Here is a 22,038-nt window from a genome sequence, read left to right as displayed (position 1 = left end):
TTAAGGCTTTGAACCTCCAAGCGCTCTGGGCTTTGCTTCCCATCCTCATGGCACTACCCCATGCCCTTCAAGACACTCAAGCCAAGCAAAACAATCCTTCCACTGCCCGGATCCCTGCTGCTGGCAGTGGGCACTAGGCCATGTCCCCCACTCTTGGTGATGTGTGGAGGGGGCAGCACAGGCTGTGGGGGGGAGGTGGTGGGGTCTTTTCTGTGAGGGTGCTGGTGCCGGGGTGCCAAGGGCCCCATGGGAGCAGGGTGCCTGGAGGTGGGTGCAGGGTGTGGGAGCTGTGGGTGCTGCAGAGAGTCCCAGGGGGATGCCATGCTGGGAGGTGCAGGGCTGTGGCATCCCAGGGCTGTGGGGTGCAGAGGCTGGGCTCCCAGGGGTGCTGATGCCACTCCACAGCAAGGTTGTGGCCCCAGAGGTCCCCGAGCTCAGCCCCTTCCCAGGCAAGTGTCCCCTAAATCCCCCAGTATGGAAGGCACCTGTGGGGAAAAGGAGAAATTGCTTCTTTGGAGACAGCAGCTACGAAGGACACTGGCTGAGGCAACAGCAGATGAGAATATGCTGTGAAGTGTTACATTGCGACCATATCAGAACAGAGACTGTTAACCAAACGAGACTGTTAGAAACTGTTAATGCATGCACTGAATTTATTGTACCCCTGGTTTTACCGAGTTTTACAGCATTTTTCTCCTCACGTTTATCCCCTATTTTCTCATTGGTCAAGATTTGCTGCAATTCAGGTGTTTCCCTTTTTGGTCCCTGTTTAGTGCCATGTTCCCTCCTTCCTGCCCTAATTGGTTATGACCTCTGTCAGTCCCGTGCTCCTCCCTCTTTCTAGATCCTTCCCTACCTAACGTATAAATAGAGTGAACCACCCTTAATAAATGGTGCTAGTTGTTTGAAGCTATCACTGTCCTTGAACCCCCTCAGTGGTCCTGTGGTCTTTTCCTGATTGATTATGACACCCCAGTTCCTCAAACATCCCTGTGCCCGGCATGTACCTCGCTGGGCAGCCCCTGCCCAAAGCAGCCGGGAAGCAGGAACAGCAGCTTTCTTGAAGGAGGCCATTAGATTTTATTTCTGACCTCATTTTATATCCTATGCAGGATGGGTCTTCATCAATCAGAATAGCAGGTAGGTAACCTAGGAACGATCTACTCTGGTTCCTGCAAGTCTGTGGTATTATGCAGTATTACAACTATTTAAAATGATGGTTTTTGTGTGATACTTGTTTTCCACTATATCAGTAAATGACCATAATGACTTAAAATTCACTATGAAATGCTATTTTCTAGGGTAAAACTCTCTAAAACCTTTTGGTAAGATATAATTCATACACATTTTCAGAACAGATGATGAAAACTCATCTGTAACTTTTAATTGTGAGATCTATTATTATAAACCCACAGAATTTTATATATTTATAAAATATATAATTATATATTATAATTATATAACAATAAATATATATTTATATTTATATCATTAAATATATAGTTTATATCATTTAATACATTTAACATATAATCTAGTATGTAATATTTTACCGTTATATGAAAAACTATTTATTAACATTCTAATACTTCATATGGATAACAAGCACAGTTTTCCTCTCCCAGTAGCTTCACATATGCCTAAATTTATTGAAAAGCTAATTTAGGATTGATTTGTTTCACAGCAACATAATTTCCACGTCAGACAATAAGTACATAAATGTGAACCAAAATAATTCACACATTGCTTTGAAATGCAGTAAACATGTCCTCAAAGTGCCCATATCATGTTAAAAGATAAAAATCCAGCCCTGTTGACAGTGGTGGTCACTAGATGACAAAAGCCACAAAGTGGCACACAAACTATCTTGCAAGATTTGCTAAATAGAAAAGGTTTTACATTTGTGGAACAAAATGGGTTATTTGTTGGGGTTTGTACCACTATTGCAATGTCCCTTTGGTATAGATTAAGGAATTTTTAATTCTGGAAGAAAAGATTGTATGCAGTACTTTTACTTTGATGTAATTTCCCATACCTACAGTTACTTTTTTCTTTTTGTTGAGGTAGTGTATTGGTGTTGCAATGCAAGAGTACATCTGCACTGAAAATCTGCAATAACAGTAAATAAGCTTTTTTTGTGAGCAGAAATAACCCCCCTAATTCATTGTTCCTATGGCATCAGCATAACACAAAGAAATGAAAAAATTGCTTTGGACATTGTACCATCATCTATAAGACATCTTTGGAAAAATTAATGTCTTGTCCACAGAGAATAAATAGTATTGCTTCTTTTGTTCTTCCAAGGTCAAGGGAGGGGATTCTACCCCTCTGCTCTGGTGAGACCTCACCTGCAGTGCTTCCTCCAGCTCTGGGGTCCCCAGCATAGGAAGGACATGGACCTGTTGGAGCGAGTCCAGAGGAGGCCATGAGGATGATCAAAGGCATGAAGCACCTCTGCTATGAGGAAAGGCTGAGAGAATTGGGATTGTTCAGCCTGGAAAAGAGAAGGTTCTGAGGTGACCTAAATATGACCTTCCAGCACCTGAAGGGAGCCTACAGGAAAGATGGAGAGAGACTTTTTACGAGGGCCTGTAGTGACAGGACAAGGGGGAATGACTTCAAACTGAAAGAGAGTAGGTTTAGGTTGGATATTAAGAAGACATTTTTCCCTGTGAGGGTAGTGAGGCACTGGCACAGGTTTCCCAGAGAAACTGTGGCTGCCCCATCCCTGGAAGGGTTCAAGTCTGGACTGGCCTAGTAAAAGGTGTCCCTGTGCATGGTAGGTGGTTGGAACGTGATGGACTTTAATGTCCTTTCCGGTCCAAACCATTCTATGATGATGCTATGATCCTGGATGTGAACAGATCTGTCCAGCACAGATGAACAGGAACTAAATATAATTAGGGAAACTCAAAATTTTCTCCACTTTTTAACTATGTTTATCCCCTTCTGCATAATGGGAATGTGTATGAATTCATATGTATATGAATGTATCTTCTTTTCAATGACTACAGATGGTATTTGTTTATACTTCTCATATCTGAAAAGAAAATGAGGTTTCACATTTCCAGGAGGAATGTTACATCAGTGCAAATCAAAATAGACTGAAAATTTCTTCCAGAATCCAGGGAAAATTGGAAAATGTTTTATTTTACGGAATTTCTTGATTTGTGGAGGGCAAAACCTGAACATTATTGACCTTTCTAAAATAAATGTTCCAATCTTAGTTAGCTGAACGACTTCTTTTGAAATCTTTGGTGTTTTCAAGTGACTGACTTCAAAATATCTGTTGCAGTATCTCTTGATAGTGGATGTGTGTGGTTACCCCCAAACCTCTGTTATTTTGAAGTGGTTAATATTTCATCTCAGGAGCTTGAACTAGATACCTTTAACCTCTGAAAAGTTTTTACCAGTATGTTTGTTAAAATACAAACACGAAATATAGCCCCTACTGGAGACAGGGAATATAGGGAATGATGAGAGACTGGGACTGTGTTGTTGTAAGCAGCTGTTGGAGTACAGTTGGGTACAGGAGACAACACTTGATCTTATAAACATTTGCACCACCAAGGAATTTGTTTAATTTGTATGTTAGAGAAAAATCAGTAAGTTTGGTTCTTTACATTTTATTTTATTTGGAGTAAGAGAAAGATTAAATCACTTTAAACCCTGTGCAGAATACTAAAAGGAAATTAACTGTAAAAACTGGTGTATTCACAAAGTAAAGATTGCTGATGATGTATAAATGTGGATTTTTTTCGCAGAACAGTTTGTGACAGTGTGTCAGGAAATCCTTCTACAAGTCAAGTAAGTGCAGGCTTAGCCACTTAGTGTTAAATGTAGAGTAAATCTGTTATTCACAGCCACGATTTAGATAAACATGTGTCGGTTTTCTCTTTCTGGATACTGTAAACAAAACCTTGAGCTTTTACTTTAAAGTAGGTTGAGTGATTTCACGATAACAGAAAACTGAACGGTGCTTGGTTCTCTATATACCAGTTCTGGGGGAAATTGATTCCATCTTAATGACTGCCTCCCTCTTTAGCACCTTGTCTGAACAATCCTAAGAGTGTCCCCAGGAGATGATTTATGAGCCAATTTGGAAGCTGGTACTTCAGAAGCCAGAAGTAGTGAAAGTGCCTCTCGCTGGCCTGAGCTGATCATGGAATACCTTGTAGAAGGGTAATGGAGTACTTCTATGTTCTGCACCATTTCAGGAAGTTTGCAATGCTTTCCTCTCCCTACAGTAGCAGCAACATTCCTGTAAAAAAAACGTCACCAGGCTTGGGGTATTTTCCAAAATTAGACAATCTTTTTTCAAAGAGTATAAATTTTAAAGAGTTTGTGTATAAAATATATATGAAAGTTAACACGTTTGATGAACTATTTCAGGATGATGAAATTTGGCAAATATACAGAATCACATTCCTGTTGTACCACGCTGACTTTCAGGTTATGGTACTGAATGATACTATGCTGTGGGTTATTCCAAGTACAAATGTGAAGCCTGAGTATTGAACACAGAGTTACATTTGGCAGTTTCTTCTTCATTTACATGTTCTACTTGTTTTAAATTTTATACCTGGATGAAAATAAAATCAGAGGTATTGTCTACTTCAGTTGCAAGCTTAACATTTCAGAGATCTTTCATTCTACTTTGTTGCAAGCACCTTGTAGACAAATGGAGAGACTAGGAAAGATAAAGTTATGAAAAGTAAAACTATTTTAGCATTGTGTATATCATGTCAAATGTAGTGGTTGTAAATTTGAAAAAGGTAAGCTGTGTGCTTTTTAAGCTAGTTTAAAAGAGTTTAAAACAAAAGAAAAACCAGTAGTTAGAATAAAGAGTAGAACAGAGAAGACGGGGGTTTTGAATACCTAAGAAATTTTAACAAACAAGTGCGTATGCGAGCCTAGATATTTTTGAACCTCATGTTGTACACATTCATTGGATAGGAAAAAATGCCCTTAATTTCTTATGATATATGGAAAGAATTCCTAGTGTGATATGGGGAGTGGAAAAAAACCTGAAAATTTGTTATGTTCTTTATTAAATAGAAAATTAGCCCTAGCAATTTCATTGTTCTTCAAACTGCCTGCTTAGGAGGTAAGGGAGACACTCTATGCAAGCTTTTCCAAATACCTAGGAGCATCTAGGCTATACCTTTTAACCTAGTTTCTCTGATTCTCTATATAATAATCCCTTCCCCCACCATTTCAGTGCTTCTTCTGAAACCGATTCCCATGTAGTTCAAGACTAAAGTTGAGTCATTCTTTCTATCACTTGACAGAAACTCCATTCAGTATGTTTGCAATCACACCAAAAAGAAAACCTGCCATTATACCAAGACAGTTTCAAGGAACTGGCTCACAATGAGAGGTTAAAGAGTCAAGATGAAATGATAATTGTATTTCACAACGGGGATATTTATGAGTGAATGAAATTTGGTTTATTTTGTGTGCAGAGTCGAACAATGAATTATATTTTCAATCATCAAAAATGCACCCTACCCTTTTCCTCCCCCACCCCTTAATTTTCTCTATTCTGTTACAGCTTAAATTGTTTCCAGCATCCCCATGTAAGAATATTCTGTTGAACAGAGGCAGCAGCTGATTTATGCTTGTGGGGTGAGGAAAATTCCACATCTTGGCTAGGAGGGGTGAACAACTTAAGAAACATTTGGTGTTCATCTCCTAATTATATCAGCGTCAGTTCATTCACTGAATAGGAAATGCATGGGTTTGGATATTGCATGTGGGTACCCTTCTGTTGAATAAAAATACTTACTTTGAAAGCTATCAGCAGGACAAGTGGTAGCCCATGGGGTTTGTCCAAAACCAGCTTAAGATAAGGGACTGAAGAATTTTATCATTAATAGTCATAACCCTTCTTATACCACACCATCTGTATTTCTGATACAGATTTTGACACTTTCAGTGAGGGTGAAAATTTTCTCTGTTTAGTTATCAGCAGACAGTAGAAAGTACTAGAAATGATTAATTATTAGTAATAAACTAATGATTATTTTTGTCCATAGTACTTCCATCTTCCTTAGTTGTCATGTGAATCTGTGGTAAACACAGGGGCTGAAAGAAAGTCTTTAACTACTCTGGCATGAAGTCCTTACACTGTAAAATTTCCAGATGTTCAAAGTAGATAGATATTAAGAAAAAGATATAGATGTTTATTTTTTTCCCCCTCAGAATACTTTCTGTCTCACAGGTAATATGGAGTATCTGCTCAATCTGTATCACAAGCCCTAAACCTCCCTACCCACTAACAACTGTCAGAACTTCTGTGCTAACCTCACCGTCTTCAGAGTTCAAAAGGTTATGAATCAGAAGGCATGAGTAACTGACAGAAACCTCATTCCTGTAATTTCTTAAGTAAAAATACTAAAGAATCCTAAGAAAGAGACTTTAAGGAGGACAAAAAAATACAGATTACACAGTTCCTTGTAGACTCCAGACTAGTCACAATAAATGACTGTTTGTAATAATGGAAGATCTGATTTGATGATCAGAATGCCCATAGTGGGCATATGCATAGATCTATAGCTGCATATGTGTGTATGTGTATACATGTGTCTGTATGTAGTAGAAGTAATTCTACTGGATTTTACCTAAAACCAGGAGTACCTCAACTCACCTTGGTGCTTCTGTGTGTGACTTTTAAAATGTTGTGTACTTCTTGTTGCTCTATTCTGCGTGCTGTGCTATAAATGCAGCTAGCATTTTGGTCTTTTGTTCACATGTGAAACAGGACAACATGGAGAACATGGATTTCTTTTGTATCCCTTGTGGGAATGATATTACTGCATTGTGTCTTACTAGGGAGAGGCAAGCTATTCTTACAATAATCAAAGCAAGGTTCTGCTACATTGTAAACTGCATTCAGGAACAAATTATCCTTTATTATTACTTCTTATATTACTTTCTGTCAATCAATAATACAGTGCTAAAGCACTATTATCTAATGATTACACTGATGCATGGACACATAACGTGTTTAGATTTCACGTTCATGATGGCACAGGTTATTAAAGTGTTTAAATAGTGCACAAGCTACGTGAGTTATGAGCATCTGGAATCTTAGTAGAAAATCAGAGTATTTGATAATAATTTTATAAAGTAAGTGGGTCATGAAGAAGAGAAGAAACAGGTGTTTTTCCAACAAAGCATAACGACCTATTTCTATTTTAAATATGCTTAAGTATTTTCATGCATAATGCTGTAGTACATATCAATGCTATGTGCTAACAAGGAGGATACATCAACTGTAAAGTATCCTGTTAGAGTTGGTTTGAAGAGGCAATCAAAAGCTTATGTAGTCCATATTAAGACTTAACTAACTTTTTTGTGTTGTATTTAATGGATTAAATAATTCTTGAAACAGATATCACAAGAATTTAATATATGTATCCTAAACACGGGTAACAAGATCTGAATCTGTTCAGTTTATTGATAAATACACTGAGGATGATATTCAGAATTTTTGAACAAGCATAAGCCAATTCAAGTTGCAGAAGATTTCAGCCTTGATACCCGTGGTGCTCATATTCTCTTTGCTATCAGTAGTTTCACACTGCTTTATTCTGACTAATTTATTCTGTTACTTCAACCTATACTCACTTATGTCTCAATTACTTTTAATTCCTGATTCTATCCAGACTATCTCACCTGTAAAACCTGTTTGGGTAGCTGAGTTCAGGTTTGTTTCATAGTGTTATACAGTATCTGGCACAGGAATGTGTTTGTTTAGAACAACACTTGTGTGTTCTTGTATCTCATAAAAATGGGAAATTGAGTGTGTGGTGCTCTTTCTGAGCAACAAAAGGTACATGATACATTGCACTGATTTGTGCTTCTGTGTTCAAATTGGGTCAGATTTTTTCTAAAGCTGAGAATAAGGGAGAACTGAAAGGGTAGGTGGATATATTGATTTGTTTATTAGTGCTTGATCCTCTTAATGCTGAAGTCAATGTATTTTTAATTTCAGAGTGAGTAGAATCTCCTTCCTGAGAAATGATGAAAAAGTTATTTTTAGGGTTAAGCCCCAGTCTTTTCACTGTCTCTAATCTTCTCCCATTAATAACATATTTTCACTTTTAGGACATGATCTGTTCCATACTGTATGGAGTACAATGCATAGGCTGAGATATTACATGATGGTAATTTCTGATCTATAATGTGTTCATTGTGACAAGAGTTATTTATGCATCTTAAAAGTATTTAATCAAGGAGCGTTATTTTTCCCAAGACTCTCTGCAAGGCATCCTAATTTAGCGAAAGCAGAGCAATCAAAGAAAACGTGAGAGTTTTTTACGTAAAGATAATACAGGCAAAGAATACAAGCTAAAAAATCATATTGGGAAAACTAGACTACTATATGTTATGCTGTAGCTGTTATGAAAAGAAAGGAACTGCTAGACAGTTCTTTTAATGATGTGCTAAAGATATCTTTATCTGAATCATACATATTGCAGTAAGGAGATTGTCTCTTAATACATGAGACTTGCTACCCGACATTATAATTGTATTACTGGCCAGTCTTTCCACAGCAGCACACTTTTAAACTGGGGCTTGGTCAGAACTCGGGTGTGCAGAGGTAATTGGCACAGCCTGTTTCTGATCTTGAGGCACTTTGTGGTGCAGAGGTCTGTACAAGGTGAGCTCTTCTGGTTTGGTGTGTTCACAAATACTCTCTGCTCACAGAGCTGAGCATCAGCGATTATTTTCATGTGCCTGTGCTACTAGGATTTACTAACCAGGTTGGCTAGTGGTGTGGGGCTTGAACTTGTGAGAGTAGCTTTAGATGGAAAGGAAAAAAAAAAAAACCTAAGACAATTGGGTTTGTTCAGTCTGGAAAAGAGGAGGCTCTGGGGTGGCCTATTTGAGGCCTTCTAGTACGTGGAGGGAGCCTACAGGAAAAAATGAGAGGGACTGTTTACAAGAGCCTGGAGTGACAGGACAAGCAGGAATGGCTTCAGAGTGGGTTTAGATTAGGTATTAGGAAGAAATTCTTTACTGTGAGGGTGGTGAGGCACTGGAACTCATGGCCCAGAGAAACTGTAGCTGCCCCATCCCTGGAAGTGTTTAAGACCAGGTTGGATGGAGCTCTGAGCCACCTGGTCTAGTGGAAGGTGTCCATGCCCACAGCAGAGGGGTTGAAATTAGATGACCTTTGAGGTCCCTTCTAACCCAAGGCATTCTGTGATTCTACAAAATGGGATAAAAGCATCTGTTATTGGTCTATGACTTGTATAACTCAATTAAATGTGTATTGGGGAGGAACATGTTTTGGCCATCAATATAAACATTTTTACAACATTTGGAAGATGAATTAAAAGTAATATCTGACCTGTGAAGCATTCAGAGTTTTTATATTGTAAAACCAGACTGTGGTTCCCATCACCTTGCCTCTGGAGTCTGTCACAATCACTGTGATCTCTCTAGTGAATTGAGTTAATATTTATTACCAATACCAGTTAGGAAATGGACAGTTCCTACTAATGGGTGAGTTAGTACTTGGCACTGCTATTTCAACTGTTAGTACAACAGCATAAATTAGAAGGGTTGATTTTGTAGCAAAGTGGAGTTCTCCCCCTTACTCTGTGTTCTTACTGTAAGAAGCTGTGAGCTGCCATTGCTCAGATGCTTTGGGAAATGTGCCTCACAGTCATAGAATCAAAGAATCATTAGGGTTGGAAGAGAGCTGCAAGATCATTGAGTCCAACCTTTGACCAAACTAAACCAAGTCATAAAGAAAGGAGGAGAAATTGGCTGAAAATCAGTTCACCTCTCATTCATGCTATAGCAAGGTCTGATGAGAGCACAGCCACAGGATGATAGCAAAAGCCTTGAGAGCACAAGTTCAGGACAATATCAGCAGCACCAAGGGTACAAATCTAAACCACAAATGGTAAATTACTGGTCATTAAAAGAATGTAAGTTCAAGATGTGCCAAAGTGTTTCTAGGGAACAGCAAAGAAAAAAACAAATATGTAGAATATCACATTTTTGATGGAAGCACAGAGAAAATAATAAAATATAAAAAGCAGTTACATCCTCTTCAGGCATGGGAAGAAAGAAAGAAGAGAGAATTGTTCCTGCATTGCCACTTAGTTATAGGTAATGCATGTTACCAGTGTTTATGCTAAACAGTATCAGGCCATTCTTCCCCTTTTTTGGGAACACTGCTTTCTGAATTTTTCTTCATCCTATATTCCTTCTGCACACTCAGTAATCACATGTAAAGGATTATCTTCATAAATATGTTTAAATAAATTAGAAGCCCAACAAATACTGCATCTGTGTTCTGTGCTGTGACCTTCACACACAGGATGAGTGATGCCACATCACTGGGAAGCAAACTTGGATGTGATGCTGTCCAAGAGACAGGTTCAGAGCCAGGGAAGGACGATGGTCATTGGTTCAGCTTATCTTGGAATTTGCTTTGCAAACAGAAAGGACAGGGCCGGTTGATTGTCCACTGGTTTTATTGTGGTTGCTGAAACTTTTTGCTTGCTCTGACAAGAAGGCGATAAGTAAATTCACAGAATGGTTGATTTTGGAGGGGAAATCTGGAGCATCTTTAAGCATGGTTACCTAGAGAAGGCTGCTGAGGACATAGCTGGGTTTTGAGTCTCTCCAATGATAAGTCACTATGCTAAAGTTTAGGACTTTTGTCTGTTTATAGCAGGTGCATTGGAATAAGAGCGTAGGATTTCGAACTTCTATTCATATCTCCGAAATCTAAGCCCTAAATTGTAACCTTGGTTGAAATTGACAAATGATAATTTAGCTTCTCCTGTTGAAGCTTAAGTCCTGTAGAACAGATAAATCAAGAAAGAAGACCCATGATGAGCAGGACTTTGGTTTCTGTATCTGTAATTCCACCTGCCTCAGCAGCCTTTGGTAAAAGATAGAACATAATCCTACCAAACCGGAAACAAAATCTATTACCAGTCTGTGACAGTATGCTCTCCTTTATTGTGCTTGCAGTCTAATTTTGTTGATAGTTTCTTCTTGCTGCTTATTGAAGAAACAGTATGGATTGTGTCTTCAGCTTAGCCTTCCCTGGATCTTGCTACTGTGACAGGGCTGCTGAAAGGTCAACATGAGAGATCGTGGTGAAAGGAAAGCATGTGAAGTAGCTTTTCCCTTCTCCAGGCTACTTCATATAAAGGTCAGAGGTGACACTAATGTGTTCTTTGGCTGCCTTCTAAAATAAACCATTCCCTAAAGGTCTGTTTATCCATCTGAATTTTGGACAGACACAGACTTCTGGTTGCAGCTTCACATATGGAGTGGATTAGAAGTACTGGTAAACTACAACATCAGCATGGGGGTTGTGTTTTAGATACCCAAGAAAGCAAAAGGAAACACCAAAGGTAAGAAATGTTCTCGATGTGTTTTCAGTACCTGAATTTCCTTATGCATTGTGTATGTCATTTAAATGCTTTAACATAGTTTACCATTAAAGAAAGGATACCCTTTTCTGTTTAAGGACTTGGACACCTCTGGAAAGTGCTGTCTTTGTCATATATACATGAGCTTATTTCTACTTGCTAATAATTGCAGAAATAGATTGAATATATATTCACATCCTTGTCTATCTTTGGTTTTGAATGTAGTTAGTTATTGCTTTATGAGTTCTCATTAAACTGGGGTATATGACTGGTAGTGATTATTCTTAAACACTTAATTTGGGGATGTTGATTTTTGATATTTATAAATAACTAGACATAAAACCTAGCAAAATTTACATTCTTGCAACTGAGTGGATGTAACAGACTTTGAATTTCTTAATGATAAAAATACTTAGCATCCAACTTATTCCTCATGTATGTGTGCTAATGTCACTCTAGGAGAGACTGTGGGGTTAAGAGCATACACAGTGTATATGAGGGCAGTCCATCTCTAGGATTGCAGCTGTTGGGTGGCTCTTTCCTAGTGTTTTGTTGTCTGACCAGCAATGAGGTGGTATTTCCCTGTTTGTTACAAAGACTGAAAGAGAATCAAGTGAATATTCTGACAGCAAATCAATTTCATAAATGGAGAGGCAAAGAAACTCTAGGCAATGGGGAAAACAGACTATAGGACAAGATGTCCAAGAAGGTTAAAACTAAGAGTATGAAGAGACATGTTTGGCTTTTAACAGATTAACAGGTCAGAATCTTGATTTTTTTTATTTTTTTTAATGTAATAATGTTATAATGACCAATACAATGTACCTGCCTCATTTTAAATTCAGCAAAATTTAATGTAGATGTTCTGGCTTCAGTGTGGGAAATTTCATCTGATACAGTAAAATAGTATCATGCATAATATAATGAAATCCTAAATTTAATATTGTGTATATAATTGGGGAATATATTCAAATTTGGCCAAGGTCTTTAAGGTTAAATACTTGAATCAATTATAAACTCTAGAAATGTGTCTGTGCTTATCATTATATGTGGGAATAACATGAAATCTAGAGATGCACAATTAAGTAATGACCTGTCTTCACAAAATCTGGATATAATTTTCAAATTTAAGTCTCAGTAGTTTTCCTAAAGTTCCTAAAACTAATTCCTAAAGGGAAAAGTAGTTTAACTTTCATTGAAACCAGTGCCTTAGGAACACATGGGTCAGGCTTCAGAAAATACTTCTGATTTGTAAGGTGTGAGCAGTTTCTAAAGCACGTTTCTGATTCCTGCTTTTCAAATTTAAACAAAACTATCCTTAATGTATTTGTCACATTTATGGCAGCCATTAATACATCATCCAGAAATGGAGTTATAATGAGGCATTGCTTTTTCTATATGCCTTGACTAGATACAAGTGATAGTAACATGAGTGGAATTCTAAACCACAGAGGCCCGTAATGCTCGATGAAAGCAAACATTTATTAGGAAAAAAAAAAAGAAAAACAAACTACAAAAAAGCACTCACCTGCATACAACTTGAAGCAAACAGATGAGTTTCAATAAAAATATTTTTGTACTTTTATCATTTTCTTGTTAGAGAAGAACATGAATTTTTATTTGTGTGAATCCAAAAAAACAGAGCCCCCACTTCCATCCAAGAGTTGTTTTTTGTTTTCCCTCTTGGAACAATGCTACCATTGCAATATTGTTATTTTCTTCTATCTTCCTTTAAAAATTATAATACAAATCAAATTTTTCTATTTTTTGAAAACTTCCTGATGTTCTTTCCTGAACTAATCAGCTACAGAAGACTCCCTGTTATTTTGGTTTACTATGTAAAACAGGTGGAAATTCTCTACAGCTCTTTCAAATCTCTGAGCAAGCACACTAGACTTCACAAATTGAAAGGCAGAAATAATAGCTTATCTCTATATGCTTATAGCCTGAGATAGTAACTGAAAATTGCCCTCTTTGGTATTGTGCAAGCAAGTACTTAAAAATGCCAAATTGTACTTGATAAAGGAATAAGGAAGATTTTATTTTTTTTTTTTTTGTGAATGTGTTTATATCTTAATATTCTGTTAACCTGTTCAGTAACTTCCAAGAACTTTATTCCTTGAAGGAATCTACTGAGTTCAGAGTCCCTTTGAACACAAATGGAGGTTGGTATGACTGACTTAAGTAAAAATGACCTCCCAGACCTGGATACACATCATGACTAGGATTCACGAACGAAGATTTAGGAAGGCTCTATCCACGTTTGTTACAAGCACGCTGGTGGCTAATGAGGCCAATATGAGATAGACATGTCTGATTGCAAAAGGCACAGCAGAAAGACTCCTTAGATGGTGTATTCTGCACAACACGGTTCTTTCTGCGTTGCCTTTTTTCCTCGAGAGTGATCCTGCGTGTGTTCTCAAAGGAGACAGCTGTGTTATAGATGGTGTGTCTCCAGGCCTCCCGATTGAAGGCCAGAGTAGACCAGTTATGGTGATCAATAAGGCCAAGGCTGAGATGTTGTTTTAGGGAGTCCTTGTATCTTTTCTTCAGGGCTCCTCTCTTGCAGCAGCCAGTGGCAAGTTCACCATAAAGCAAGATCTTAGGGAGGCGGTGGTCCTTCATCCTTGAGACGTGCCCTGCCCAGCGCAGCTGTGTTCTCATCAACATGGCCTCAATGCTTGTGACTGCTGCTTGTTCTAGAACAGATGTATTGGTCACATAATCTGACCAGTGGATGTTTAGGATTGTACGGAGGCAGCGTTGATGAAAGCATTCTAGGAGACACAGGTGGTGGCGGTAGTTGACCCATGATTTGGAACCATATAAAAGAGTAGACAGCACTATGGCTCTGTAAACACTGATCTTGGTACTTTTCTTCAAGTGTTTATTACGCCATACTCTTTTGGGGAGTTTTCCAAAAGCACTATATGCCTTTACTTTACAAGTAAAACCAGTACCTATTTATCCCCTTCACAAATGGAGGCAGGAATTCTGAATCAACCTATTATTTCAAAAGTTATTTTTGTTAACGGCTTTTATTTCCTCCTAACTTAATAACTCAGCTGTATGAACTTCAGGTGCAGCATATATTCATTTTATTTTTGACTAGCAATGCTTTATCTGACACAGGAAGCACACTAGGAGACAGAGAGTTATAGGTAAAAGAAATCCGTGTTTTTAATAACATCCTAATTTTCCCTTCAGAATCAAAATACAATAATTTGAAATAAGAGGTAATGGTGTCTGTCTCTTAAATGCTTCATATTCTTACCACCACCTCGTAAGTATTATGATAAGTATTATGATATTCTTCAGGAAGAAGTCTTATAGACTCAGAAAAAGGCCATCCCCACGTGCCAAAATGTAAGCTTATTTCAGTTAGACAAGGGAATTCCAGTTTAATCCAAGCTCTAGGATTAAGCTCTATTCTTACCTCAAATGGAAGACTGGCGTGGCTGCACAGAGAGCTTTGGATAGAACTCAAGGATAAAAAAAAAAAAAAATTATGACCTTTGGAAGAAGGGGCAGGCAACTCAGGAGGACTGCAAGGATGTTGTGAGAGTATGCACAGAGAAAATTAGAAGGGCCAAAGCCCAAGGAAAATATAATCTGGCTACTGCCATAAACTACAAAACCAAATGCTTTTATAAATACATTAGGCACAAAAGGAGTGTGTCAGAGACGGGATTCATATCTCACCAGATTGTTTGACTGGTGGGTTTAATAAACCATGTTTCCTTTGTGTGCTGGGTGGGGGGAAGAAGGGCCAGGCTTAGGCCTGGAGCCAAACCAGCTGTGCCCATGCAGAGCACATAGCAGGGAAAGCCATGGGGCTGGGTTGTCAATCAATGAGGCTGCCTGGGGGTCCACCCATAGCACTCCCCCAGAGTCCCTGAGTGGCTGTGGCACCCCTCACTTTGCCTGGGGGGACAGTGAGTGGCAGTGAGCCCAAGGTCCCACCTAGGGGGAGCAGCCAGAGCCTACACACAAAGACATCTGGTCTCCATCTCCCTTTGGCCTCTGTCCTCCTGGCCTGTCAATGTGTGACCTCCAGAGTGGTAAATATATCTCTTTCCTCTCTTTCTGCCTCTGTTCTTTCTTCTCTTAATCTCTCTTCCTTTACTCCTGTGGACAACTTAAACACCTATTTTCTGTATTTCACCTAAGTTATGAGTATCTTGCTTAAGTTGTATGGAGTTTGTGTTTGCTGGGTGTAACAGAGATTCCCTTATTGCTATGTCTTGCTAGTCTCAGTAATCTGTTGTAATGCTTTTGGGAAGTTGCATGTTATTTTTGTAAAACCCTTTTTGCCAAAACACCTGTGTAGTTTTTCTCCAGACATGAACTCGAGGTATCAAAGAATTTGCAAGAGTTCATATGGGTGAAATCTCTTGAAATCTAAAATTAAAATGCACACCAGGTAAGAGTGTGAAGCTTCTGGACCAGAGTGTAACAGAGGGGTAAGGAGAACCTCCATCTCTTATTGGACACAGGGGAAACATAAAGGATGGGGAAAATGTTGAAGTGGTTAAAGATTTCTTTGCCTCAGTCTTTAATAGTAAGACCAGTTGTTCCCTAGGTATGCAAGCCCCTGAGCTGGAAGACAGAAATGTGGAGCAGAATGAAACCCCCATAATCCAAGGGAAAATGGTCAGTGACCTGCTACACCACTTAAGACGCAGTTCTGTGGGGTCAGATGGGATCCACCCAGGGCTACTGAGGGAGCTGGGAATAGTGCTCACTGAGCTGCTTTCAATCACTTACCAGCAGTCCTGACCAACTGGGGAGGTTCCAGGAGTCTGGGGGTTAGTAAATGTGTCACCCATCTACAAGAAGAGCTGGAAGGTAGTTGTGAGGAACTACAGGGCTGTCAGCCTGACCTTGGTGCTGGGGAAGGTCATGGTGCAGGTCATCTTATGTGCCATCATGTGGCACATGCAGGACAACCAGGGGAACAGATCCAATCAGCATGGTCTTATGAAAGGCAGGTCCTGCTTGACTAACCTCATCTCCTCCTATGAGGAGATTGCTTCATTAGTAAATGAAGGAAACAATGAGATGTTGAATTACCTGGATGGTAGTAAAGCCTTTGACACTGTCTCCCACAGCATTCTCCTGTGGAAACTGGCTGATCATGGCTTGAACAAGTGCACTCTTCACTGGGTAAAAAAGTCTGGCTGGAAGGCTGGGCCCAGAGAGTGGTGGTGAATGGAGCTAAATCCAGTTGGTGTTCGGTCACAAGTGGTGTTCCCAGGATCAGTACTGGGGACAGCCCTGTTTAATATGTTCATTGTTGACGTAGATGAGAGGATCAAATGCACCCCCAGTCATTTTGCAGGTGACACAAAGTCGGGCTGGAGTGTCGATCTGCTGCAGGGCAGGAAGGCTCTGCAGAGGGATCTGGACAGGCTGGATCTTTGAGCTGAGGGCAATTGTGTGAGATTCAACAAGGCCAAGTGCTGGGTCCTGCACTGGGGTCACAACCACCCCCTGCAGTGCTACAGGCTGGGGGCAGAGTGGCTGGAGAGCTGCCCAAGGGAAAAGGACTTGGGGGTGCTGGTTGACAGCAGCTGGAGGAGATTGTGGCCAGATGGGGGTCGGTCTCCTCTCCCAGGTTACTAGCATTAGGATGAGAGAAAATGTGTTTAAGTTACACCACAGGAGATTTAGGTCAGATATTAGGAAACATTTATTCACCAAAAGCATCGGAACAGGCTGCCTGTGGAAGTGCTGGAGTCACCGTCTCTGGAGGTATTTAAATGGCATGTAGATGTTGCACTTGGGGACATGGTTTAGTGGTGGACTTGGCAGTGCTGGTTTAACAGTCAAACCTAATGATCTTTAAGGGTCTTTTCCAACCTAAATTATTCTGTGATTCTATGAATCTATGATATAAAATGAGCACAAAGGAACTAATGAGAAACCTTCAAGAGTGAGAGAAATATTAATGCTAGCATTATTCGTTCTTTTCTAAAGCTGCATGTTTTATTTCACACTGGAGAGAAAGAGTTGATACTGCATTAATTGCCTTTTTTTTTTTTTTTGGAAGCAATTTGATACAGTCCTTCAATAGAAAATTCCTAAATAAAAATCACAGGAAGGAAGTTTTATCTCAAAATTTTGAAGGTACTGTGTTCCTTTGATAGGCTTAAAATGTCAGAGAAGTATTTTTGTGCATTTTGAAGTTTTCCCAGTGCCAGTGTTGATTAGTGATAATGACTGTGTCTTGTGAAGAATCGAATGCTTTCACGTTCAGATTCACTAGGCTTATAAATAATGTGCTTGGTATTATCAAAGCAGTTATTACCATAAAAAATATAGGAAATCAAGATATCTTAAATTCTGTTTAAACTAATAAGTAATTATAGTAGAAAGAAAAAGACCTGTAGACCTATTTTACACAAATATGGAAGAATATATTTATTTATACTTAGGTTACTAACTCAAGTTACATGGACTTCAAACTTCTTAACAGTTTACAGAAGTGAAGTTTGGATGTTTTGTTCGAAACAACTAAAAATAACATAACCAAAATAATTTGATGCATGATGACAGCAAAAGAGGGTTTTGCCTCTTCTGTGTGAAAGTGATTCCATTTTCTCTACTTGGAGGAAAAAGAAAAGGAATGTGCAATGAATATCGTATTTATGCAAAATACATTTCATATATAGAGAAAAAAGAGAGAAATGGTATATTCAGAGATAATTTTTTTTTTTTGTCTTATGAATATTGAAATAAAAGTTTATGCATTTGGGTCTAATGTTTTGTTTCCAAACTTCATCTTGTCACAAACTAATCTGTTTCAAATTAAGAATTGAGAACTTTGCCTGATTCTTTCCCCAGTAACTATTTAGGAAACCTCATTATGTAAGATAACATATGTGAAAGACTGTGACTACAAAACATGGTTACTGAGCACTACCTAAATTTATTTTCCTTATCAATTATACCCCCAAAGACATAAGTATGAAATTGCTACTTTCAAATCTTACTCTGTTCTTGGCTTGTTATTTCATTGCTGTCCTAAAATGAGGAGGTCCCTTGTTCTAGTCTAATTTCAGAAGGAAAAAGTAGGTAGGATTCTGTCTATAATGACAGAATTGAACTATGTTGATATATAGAATACGCAAATAGACAAAACTATTTCCCTCTCTTTTCATGACACTGCAGATAGTGGTCTTCAAAACGCTGAGGTGATTTAAATTAATTAAATTAACCCTATTAAATGAGAGTAATTATTTCTTGCCTTAAACAAAAGCAGACCAATAAACTGCAGTGCCACTTATGTTTGGTTTTTTCCTCCCAAATACTGTGCATTTTCTTATTGTGAATAGGCAGAGCATATTTCAGTTGATCATCTGTTAGTTCGTTTACTTGCTGAGATATAGCGACAAGCAGAGTTTAAATATATCAAGAACTGCCTGAAATCTTAGCAGTGCAGTGACAAAAGTGGCAAAAACTTCGTTTTTTACGTCAGTGATACAGAGATCAGGCTGGAGTGCCTCTTCCTTCTAATCATGGAGAGACCAGGACAGGCAAAGCTGCCTAAGTAATGTGTTGGAGATACGGGGAGTGCAACAGCAGAGACCACCTCCAGTGCCATCAGTAACCATCTAACATGGCACATCCTACACGTCGCTCACAGACAGATGGAATTGTGTGATTTTGAGGGTTTTTTTGCCTGAAGTGAACCGTAAGTTGCTCTTAAAACTCTCATGTGGAAAAAAATTAACCTTTGTTGGTGGCAGGCAAAATAAGATCTGAGAACAGCCATTTCTAAAGAGGGCTATTACTCTCTAAACTAAATTTCAATGTGTTTTAATCTAGTGCTGTTTTATCTTGTATTATTTTATCATAGAAAACATTATACAAATGTTGTAGTAAGAACTATAACTGGGCTGAAAATATTAGTGCTGAAAATTCAAGAAATACCTGGTGAGAAACCTCCTGACAATTGACCTGTGTCTGATTGGCCAAAATCTGTGGATTGTCCTACACATATATAAATATATATATATGTATGTATGCATGTATAAAACAAAAATAAAAAGTACCATTAGAATGTTTAGCAACATTCTAAACAAAGAAAAAGAAAAAACCCTGCAGCAAAAAGGTGAGAGGTGGCATTTTTTAAGCTTCTTTCAGTCAGACAAGGGAAGTCTAGTTTAATCCAAGCTCTAATCTCTCTTCTTACTCAAACAGAATAGTGTGATTGTGCTCATTTGGAGTTGAGAGAATTTTGATGCTCTTGTAATTCTTTGACATATGGCACAGTCTAGCACAACCAGTCATCATGCCAAAGATGATTATGTCCTACAGCATGAATTCCAGCACTAATTTATTAATGTTGTCAGACTTAAGAACGTTTAACTGCTCAGAGGGTCGTGTTTTTCAGCAGCTCAGGGAAATATGTGTTTGAACACTTGCAACTGGTGTGGTGAGAGAGAGGGTTTGTTACTTGTGAATACTTAAGGACTCATTTTGACCACCAGCCTTGCATGGCAGATTTCAACCCCAAGCAATTTGTACTTGCAATGAGAGCCTTCAAACTGCACAAAAGATGTTCAATCATAAATATGACAGAGGTGATGAAGGATTGAGGGTTTTTTGTGCTTATAACTTAAGCTCTGTACTTAAACTCTCTGGGTTTTGAAGATTAATTATGTTTGATAGCTATTAAAATGAAGCAATGCAAATATTAATCAAAATCCTGTAACCAAAAAATGTTAACTTCCTTGATTCCTGTATGTAATTGTTGCAAAATTAATTATGGAAAATATTGGAGGATAAACTGTTTTAATTCCTAGGTTTAAAAGTGGGAGAGTGGCATAGATTTCTCAGGTTAGAAGCACAAGAACCTAATAATTTGGCTCTTAGTGGTCATGTCAGTGGTGAAGTCGTTAGTGGTTCATGCAGTTGTATGATTTCAGCCTCTCTTTGTCCTCTCCTTCCTTATGTTGAGGAATTTTCGTCAAAACAAGATTTCTTGTTTGGTTCAATGCCCTTCTTCAATTCATAAAGTGGTAAAAATTCAAACTCACCCTAAACTCCTTGGTGTCCATCAGAAATCTATGATGCTAAAAAGGTGCAGAATTTACTGGTAAATGGCTAAATTGAACTCAACTGTTCCTCATTGTTTAGTGTCATAGCTTAATTAAGCCACTCCTTGATTTTCTGCTGAACTGAGAGAAAACATAAAGCAGTGTATTTAATCCTCAAAACTGAGATGAACATGTTCTTGAGAAGGGAATTTTACTTGAGGTTTTTATCCAAGTAATTTCTTGGGGCAGAGGACATTCTGGGTTGGCTGTTGCTTTAATCTGTTATTTCTGGTATAAAAGATCTCTGGTGTGTTACCTCAACACTTCCTTAAAAAAAGATAGTTTTTGTAAACACCCACAACTGTGTTTGCCTTTATCAGTGTTTCAGACTGTAAGTTCACAAGGTAAGGAAATGTCAAAGTGTTTGTGTTTATGTATAGATACACACAAATGCACACAAATATATATATATATATATGTAGCTACACCTGGTAGTTTAGGCTAATTCTATGTATAGATGTAGCCCTAATAAAATATACATATGTATAACCATATGTACACAATGATATATCAGTGTATAGATACACATGTATGATTAGCTATCCAAGATGAAAGTGGCAGCCTTAGGACACAGATGGATATCAGGAGGGCAAGTGGAACACCAGAGAAAAGGATATTAGTAAGTTTTCTACTGTAATAATATAAAAGATGGCTTTATCTGTTAAGGTGTTCTGTCCTGGGCAGTATTACTGTAGCTGACCTAATGATAACTGCTTTTGTACTGCAATTAATGTATTAAGATTTTAAATAGAATACCAGGATATTTATGTTTCAAAAGTAAAGATTTTTTTTTCCCTATTTGTCATAACAGGATCTTGATGTGATTGGGGATAAGATCAATTAATGGAAGGTAAGATGATGTGTTGTCAAATCCTGAGCTGGATATGAACCCGTATTCCCCAACTTGTTGCTAGACTGGTGGTGAGATGTGGCAGACTTCTTTCATCTGCACCTCCTTGCCTAAATCTCAAACTTTTCTGTAAAAGGAGAACTTGTGGAGTGTGGAGTGCTCAGAGAGCTCGCAGGTACCACTGTAGAATAACACTCACATGTTTTGGCTCTTTCTGGAAGGAAGGATCTTTTGTTAAGGGAAGAACCTTTGCTTTAAAGCTAAGGATATTTGGGACAGAGTAAATGGCTCCTGCCCAGGAAATTGGAAATGGGTGTGTGTCTCTGGACAGTTTGCTTGTTTGTCTGTGCACTGGAAACATGTGAGTTGATATAGAAAAAACTACTTTAACAACATCTGCAGAAGTTGTATGCGTACAACTCCTGCTACTGCCAGCAGCAAGAAGAGATTTTTAATTCAGGTTAGTTTAGGGTGAGAGATTGTGATAAAATGAGAAGGAAACCTTTGGCCCAGGGTCCTGTCTCCTCATCACTGCACTGCAGGGAGCTGATCTTCTACTGGGACACAGCTGGCTATGAAGCTCTGTATGCAGTTAATTGATTGCTGAACTCTTTGAGGTTGTCTTGCTGTGCTGTTGCATTTTCACCCACTTTGGTTTTTAGAGGGGAGAGCA

The 22,038-nt window shown here is 38.5% G+C and overlaps 1 long non-coding RNA gene across 1 annotated transcript; it reads left to right on the top strand.

The window, feature by feature from the left end:
• Positions 1-472: 472 nt before the first annotated feature.
• On the top strand, positions 473-11,393 carry LOC113949761. Its single transcript, XR_003528555.1, has 3 exons — positions 473-1,140; positions 11,069-11,188; positions 11,277-11,393. It is a non-coding gene; the product is annotated as an uncharacterized LOC113949761 (long non-coding RNA).
• Positions 11,394-22,038: the final 10,645 nt, after the last annotated feature.

This window comes from Corapipo altera, unplaced genomic scaffold, assembly GCF_003945725.1.
Source record: "Corapipo altera isolate COAL_440 unplaced genomic scaffold, ASM394572v1 58, whole genome shotgun sequence".
NCBI lineage: Eukaryota > Metazoa > Chordata > Aves > Passeriformes > Pipridae > Corapipo > Corapipo altera.
Note: the sequence above shows the minus strand (reverse complement) of the source record. Positions and strands in the feature narration are given on the sequence as shown.